Source organism: Falco punctatus (genome assembly GCF_963210335.1).
Source record: "Falco punctatus genome assembly, chromosome: 6".
NCBI classification, from domain to species: Eukaryota; Metazoa; Chordata; class Aves; order Falconiformes; family Falconidae; genus Falco; species Falco punctatus.
Window position 1 is genome coordinate 44,691,401 of NC_137585.1, and position 6,030 is coordinate 44,697,430.

Below are 6,030 nucleotides of genomic sequence, written 5' to 3' on the forward strand. Positions count from 1 at the left end.
CGCCCTCTGCCTGAGGCCGCGCCGCCGCCGGTGGCGGGACGAGCTCGACAGCTGCCTTCGCGGCCCTGTGGGCAGCCCCAGGCTGAAATAGACCGGGGCCGTCAGCCTGCGGGAGGAGTGGGCAACGCTGGGGGGCAGCGGCCTTCGCGCCCACCCCGGTGCGAGCTGGCAGAGCCCGGCTGCTAGAGCCCCTTGTAGTCCCTTTGGTTTATGCCCTCGGTGATGCACTTCGGCTGTCTGCAAAGGCAGGAGAAGCCCGTTTGGAGTAAGTGTGTGGGATCATCACTCAACACTGACAACTAAGATTTCTTCAGCGTGTCCTGTGAACAGTAATGGCACAACGTGTACCACTTCCTGATTTTAGGCAGTGTGACAGCATACCTGTCACAAAGATACTGTAGAACATCTTTGTCTTGATAACACCTGGTTAGTAAACCTCCTTCTTTCTTAGCAGAAAGAAAAATATTGTGGAAGTTGGAGTATTATCATCACCTGAGCATCCTATGACACTACTACAGCTGCACAGTAATAGTAACATCTAGCACTCTGCATCATTGTTGATGGGAAATAAAAGCACAGACAGGTGAAGCAACTTGCCATTGGTTACTAAGCAGGCTAGCAGCACAGACAGGAACAGGACCCTGCGTATGTATGATTCTCTGCCGAGTGTTTTCTCCTGGTTTAAACACAGGACTTCTAGATGATCTACATAATTTCTGTACCCTCTGGTAGAATGGAAAGTTCTCTGACACTGGCAAATCTAGACAGTGTAATGGCTGAAACACGTCTATCACAGATATTACAAACATGTTCTATATCTTAAAATTTAAGCATTCATATTATTACACAATGGTTACCATAACATGAAGCACGTGTCAGAAGAGTGGTGTGGCTCCCTCCTTCATCCTTCCTGCAACGCTTCCTAAAAACTTACCAAGTTTTCCTTCTCTACCCCTCTTATTAAGCCACTGGCACTACAGAAGACAATTAGCACATAGAGTAGTTCTACACTATTTGATATCCTCAGTCGTTGAATACACCAGTAATTTCAAACTTCATGTAAATTCATGAAAATGCATAATCTCTGTGAGCTCCTGTGTACGTCCTCAGCCCTTTAAGCACTTAGATCCCTTCCTAACTTTCTGCGTATAACTTTCTCTGAAGTCAGTCAAATCAATGAAGTGAGACTCACCAACAGCAGTGCATGAAAACACATTTGCAGAATTCAGGCGTGAAACATTCATCAATAACACACCTTGTTCTGCAGTGGAGATGAGTGAGTTCATTTGCGTACATTAGCATGTGAAATGGCCGTGTTTAGATGTGGTCCTTCAGCAAAATCTGGTCTTGCTTGTTACACATAAAATACATAGTACACATACACTATTCTTTAATTGGGGTTTTTTCTTTGTGCTTAATTATTACAGCCTATTGCTGCTACCAAAATAGACCAAGTAGATACTGCTGTGTACTCAGCACCTTCACAGTACTTACCTAAAAAGATGAAATGCTGATCTCTAGGGGGAAAAAGCTGTAAGGAAGAGAAAAAAACTCCTAGCATTATACATTTTATCAGCTGGATGTTAGCCTGTTTTTTTCCTAGTTTCACAGATATTGGTCTATACCACATATACCTTATGTACCTTAGAATAAACATATATACTCTGGGCAGATAGGGCTCTCCTGAGGATGCACAGTGTCTTATTGTTTGATCCTGGTAGCAGCAGTCTTGCTGATTATTGCTTTTGGGGTTGGGTTTTGGGCTGGTTTTGAGGGTATTTTTATTGGATTTTTTTAGATAGGTGAGATCACACACAGACAAGTGAAACATCTTCCAAATGATATAGCACAGCTTCCCACCCCTCTGCAGGAACAAATAGACTATATGGGAAGTATGGTATTCAGGATGTTTTTTGTATGGGCTAACCTTAAGCTTTGTATGTAAACCTCTGGCCTGAGCTCATACAGTGGGGTTTAGAACCCATATGATATTAAATTGTTCTCAGGCAATCCTTGTTAAATTGGAAGAATTCTGAGGCTGTATTTAGTGCCTGTTTCTAGCACTCAGATCACAAATGAAGACTTATTTTGCAGTAAATTTTACAAGGCAAAAATGCAGTAATGCCTTCTCAAATCATCTGTCACTTGGGAGAGCCATGAGGTTGGTGTAAATGAATTAACAACATCTAGTGATGACCACAATGTAGTGCTGACCTGCATATAAATAACTGCTTACCGCTGAGCAGCATGTGTATGGGGTAGAGAATCTAATTGCTTTTGAGGAATGGGATTACAGTGAACTTTGCTTAGGAAGTTAGGAGAAACAGAAGTCAGGAGGACATAAGGTTAGTGAGAAGAGGAAATTAACATTCATATAATCTTGAAAATTTGTGAATAACTGAAAATATTTGTAATCATGTTGCTGTGATACCCAGTTATAACTAGGAGCCTTCATTTCGAGTTAGCAGATATAATGACATATGTAGAAGGAATACAAACATTTAGGTTATTTTTAAAATTGTTCTCTCCATGTTGTATAAATTTCACATAATACAATAGTTTAGGGACCAAGACCAGAAACGGTATGTAAGCCAAATGATCCCTTTTCACCCTTCTGTCCTGTGCTGGTAACCCTTGTATGCACTTGCCAGCATCAAACAAATACAAAGATACAGCTGGAGAGGTGAAGCAGCTCCTTGTGAAAGACAGTAATTCCTTGTGAATATTATGAAAGTAGGAAGAAAAAAGAGGAAAAAAATGTTGCTGGTAATCTTACTAGGAGAAAGACTCCATGACTCCAACACTTCATTAGACATCAAAGTATCTTCACTGGGCCATATCCTCAAGACCAAAATAATCGGAAACTAATGTATTTTGTTACACTGCTTGCAGAATTACTTCTTTTTCTTTGTTTCTGCTTTCTCCTACTCTTTTTTTTTTAACCCTTCTCCCAGAACATTGACCATTAAAGGACTGGCATAAGTGGAAGAAAACATGGGCCAAAAGATGCTTTTAGTTTCAATGCAAGTAAAATGCCACTCAGTTTCTTGGAAGTGCTAGAACTTCTGCTCTGTGAGCCTTGCCCTATATCTATGAGATGCAATAACAGAGTGGAGCATAGTGGCTCAAATGTTCATGAATGTTGTATTCAGCATCCCCTTCAAGTGTTGTAGACCACAAATCTTGCTTCAGTCTGAAGATGCAGCAAATCAGCCTAGCAAGTTACTATGTTCTGACAGTTTTCATTGCTTAACAAGTGGCCTGCCACAGTCTGGGAAAGTTGCAGTTTTCATGACACCTCTCTTTCTCTCCTCTTAGGGGGAAGCTTTTGAAGTCTACTTGCTCAGGAGATGGCAGTGAACAAAAACATTGTTTTCTGCTGTCAAATCTACAAAGATTTAGATTGCTCCCCCAAGTCATTCTAGCTCCTGCAAGGACTGCTGCAGATATTCCTGAGTATCCATACAGGTGCTGGAAAAGCCATCCAAACTCACTACTCCAAAAAAACGGCTTTAGACTTTGGTCATTTGTGCTCCTTCTGTACCAAAGGATATCTTCCAGTAAAAGCCATAGTAAAAATCATCCTTCTTTTATAGCATACTCAAATTCCTGAAGGAGGCAACTTAATCCTCTGAATGAAAGCTGGAACAAGACACATATGTGCCAGCAGAGCTTTGTCTCTCCTCAAGCTAGCCATGCCCCATGGAAGTTCTTGCATCTTCTAGGTGCTTTCCCAACCCAATGACGTTCCAGTGTCCACCCCTGTCCTTCAGGATTTTCCACTCAGCCATTATTGCCACTGTAACTGGGTTCTGGACCGACGCCTGCTTCACTCTGTGTGCATATCCTCCATTTGGCATGTGTCTTGGAAGACATCCTTGGAGAAGCACCACAGGTGATCCAGCCTAGCATGCTTCTGCTTTCCACTTGCCTGGGTAGAATAGTACTTCAGCACTCCTGAATTCCAGAGTTCAGAGTTGTTGCTAAAATGTATTTATGCTTCTCTGCCAGATTATTTATTTTGAGCAGTATGGCACAGGGATTCTTTATTCATACCATTTTTCACAGCCACATATACCATTAAACATATGACAATGCCATTAAACATATGGCAATGGCATTAAAACCATCTAAAAACCCCTAAAAGTTTCTAGAAGGGCATGGGAGGGGGGACAGAGAGGAGGAGGAGGGAAGAAAAAGTAGATCTGAAACGCTACTTTCCACAGTGCTATATGTGTAGTTTGTCAAAACTTGCAGAGTGTTTCAGCAATCTTTTTTTTTTTCTCTTTTTTGGTAAAATAAATGTTTGATGGGGAAAAAAATTCTCCTTTCATCCCAAGTATTGTAATTAATGAAGTTATGCATCCTTATTTAGGCAGCTGCCCTCCCTGACTCAACCTGCTATTTTTATTTTGCTAGGCTGAGCGATTTCAGTGCTATGTGTTTGGAAGTCATTTAGATTGATATTTTTGTTCAAATCAAATTGAAATTTTTCATTAGACTCATTGCCTGGAGCTCTGTCTGATGCTGTGTTAGCACTGGCAATTGCTAACTGTTTGCTCTCTTAATACCCTGAAATAAACCCTGCACCTCGGGCAGAATGTGAGGAAATCTGGGAATATTATATGCCTGTATTTTGTCAGATGTATACTGACCAACAGTTCAAGGATATCAGGCAGGACTCTGGATCGTTGTACTCCCCTTAGATCAGTAAAGGCTTTGTGGGATGCTATTTTGACTCCACAGCTTTGCGTCAGAGTGCCGAGTGCACAAATAGACCTTAACTGCTGTGACAGCCTCAACAGGGGCCTCCACCCTCACCCTCTGATGGTCCTGGGTGCTCAGTCCTTCCTTAGCTATGTCTCAGCTGTGCCTGCCTGACCGTTGGGGGCTCCTGGACCATCCTCAGACCTGGCCCATTACTGCGTCCTGCCTGATGACCCCTTGACTGTGGATAGGCCCTGCTGCAGAAACCACCCTGCCCTGCTCACCTGCCTCAGGCACAGTGGGGTCACCACCTGGCTCACCTTGGGGTGCCCTTGGCTCCCAGCTCACCCACCCTGAGGGAGCAGTGCCACTCTTGCTGCTCCCTGATGCTTGCTTTCTGAGTTCAGAGCACCTGAAATGCAGGTTCATTTTAGAAAAGCAATCTGATCAGCATCTAAGCTCCTGAATTGCCAAACTCTGATTTAGTGTTTAGCTATACACTAAACGAATCTGTGCACAACATTTAGGCCAAACTGACTCTCTAAAGTTGTTAAAAGTGATGAATGATGGGATATCTAATCAAGGGAGTCAGCCTTGGAAGGATGGGAAGCAGTGAATGGAGGGTGAAAAGAACACTGTTAAGTTATGCGGAAAGAAACCTCCAAGTGAGGAAGTTCTGGCCACAAGAGGAGGCAAGTTGAAGAGCTGCAGGTCACAGAAAGCTGGTTGAAAGTAGGACAAAGGTAATTGTGGCAGTGGGAGATTGTGGCCTCTGATTCAAATAGCCCCACTGAAAGAGGGCAAAACCCCACTTGAGGAGCACGCGTAGTTAGCAAAAAACATCAGTGGTGCTATCTGAGGATGTGCACTAGTTTCCATTAGAACTGAGAAACTTGTAACCAATCCTGTACGTGAATGAAAATGAATATGCAGTACACTATGAAGGTACAAGTACTCTACTGTATATAATGTGTACCCTCAAGTAACCTGGTGTGTACACTGGGCGGAGCAATTCCCTGCGCATCCATCATTGTAAATAAAAGAGAATGTCTGCTTCTTAATGCTACATTGGTGTTAAAGAGATTTATTCTGTGATATTGTCACGCTACAGTTGCTGCTGCTTGTCTTCTATAAAGCAACATCTATATTTGTATTTTAGAGGAAGTATAGGTACAGTGTTCAGCAAGACTGGTGTCACCTGTAGTCCCCATTTAAATCAGAGTTCATTCCTACAGCCCAGCTCCACCAAGGCCTACCTCCACAGGTGTTATTTAGGATGTAGTTTCATGTCAGGGTTATGCCACTTTGTGTTTGCATTGCTGC